Consider the following 1,671-nt stretch of genomic DNA (forward strand, 5'->3'; position numbering starts at 1 on the left):
CATTCGGGAAGCCTGTGTGTCTAGGTTTAGACCTGGGACTTCTGGAGCTGGTAGATTGGTGTTCAGGCCCTTCACCACCTGTTGGCTGTGTGAGCCCGAGGGATATAGTTAGTCTCTCACGGCTGGTAATCTCATCTGCACTGCCTCCCGCATCCTTGTGAGGATGCAAGTGCAGGAGGTGTTACCTGGTGGCATGGAATGGGCTGCATTTGTTGCAGCAGGAGAGTCAGACATGGGCCCCTCATCCACTACCTTGATAGTGCTTTCATGCCTTGGATAAGTCACACCTTTGAACACATGTGAAACCTGAGGGACTTGGGCAAGATGGCTTACAAGCCATTCTCGTACTAAATGCTTCTAATAGCTATGTATGGTGCCAAATGGGTACTAGATTTATCAAGGTGATCACTTCATAAGGAATATAAATGTCTAATCACTATGTTGTACACCTGAAACTAGTATAACGTTGTATATTGGCTATAATTTTAAAAAATGAAGAGCTGGCAAATGTTTTGTCATGTTCACATAAGTCCAATAGTTAGCACACCTAATTAGACATGCAGTCTATATTTACATCTGAAATGATATAAATAGTATCATCAGGAAAATGTCTTATTGATCTAGTAGCCTGGCCTTCCCTAACACTCCTCCAGCAAGTCACCCGCATTCTCATCTAGCAGCTGCCCCCTTCTAAAAGCCCTCTCAGCAATCCTGCATTCGTGCACTTTCTTCTTTTTATAGATATAATTACAGTCACATGCAGTATAAGAAATAATTCAGAGATTCCTGATGTGTGGCTCAGCACATGCCCACATTTTGGGTTCAATCCCTGGTTGGGGCACATGTGAGAGGCAACTCATCTCTTTCTCTCTCTCTCTCTCCCCTCTCCCTCTCCCTTCCTCTCAGAAAAAAATCAATAAGAGTTTGTTTTACGCACGAGTTAATACCACTGGCTCAGCAAATACGATTTAGTTTGCTTTGGGTAGGAAACTTTTTTTGTAACATAAGAAATGCACTACCGAGAAAGAGGACAGATTTTTGCTTAGTGCCGGAATCCCTTTATTATTGCTGCAGAAAACAAAAGCCTGGCTGAGCTGATGTTTTACATTCTCCTTTACTGAAACCTACACGGCGCTTCTTGCTGGGTTTTTGTATACTTAAACATTGTCAAGCTGTGAAAGAAAATGGCTGGAGGTGTGCTTTGTGTGAAAGGTGAGCAATTAAGTATCTGTACGTTCAAAAATATAGTAATGTCTCAAAAAAAAATTTAGAGAGATCCCTGCGATACTTGACCCACTTTTCCCGATTGGAACATTTTGCAAGATCACAACTAGGTTACTGAGGTGGCACAGCTCACTACCTTATCCAGATTTCCCGAGTTTCACCTGCACCCATTTGTGCGTGTGTTCATTCAGCGGCTATACTTCTCCGTAGCAATGTCTTCTGCACGTCCGGCATGTTTCTTCAGAAAGGACCCCTTGCACCGTACTGTGCCGCTGGTTCTCAGGGCCCGTACTGCTCTCTAGTCTGAAGGACACCCTCTGGAAGGAAACAAACGGGAACCACTCGCGCCCTAGTCTTCCCATCTCCCCTCTCACCACTGGGACTGGAAAGGGACCTCCCGGCCCTCGGGGTCCTGGGGGAACGGGGCGGGGCAGGGGGCGGAGCCAG

Source organism: Myotis davidii, unplaced genomic scaffold (assembly GCF_000327345.1).
Source record: "Myotis davidii unplaced genomic scaffold, ASM32734v1 scaffold599, whole genome shotgun sequence".
In the NCBI taxonomy this organism is placed as follows: Eukaryota; Metazoa; Chordata; class Mammalia; order Chiroptera; family Vespertilionidae; genus Myotis; species Myotis davidii.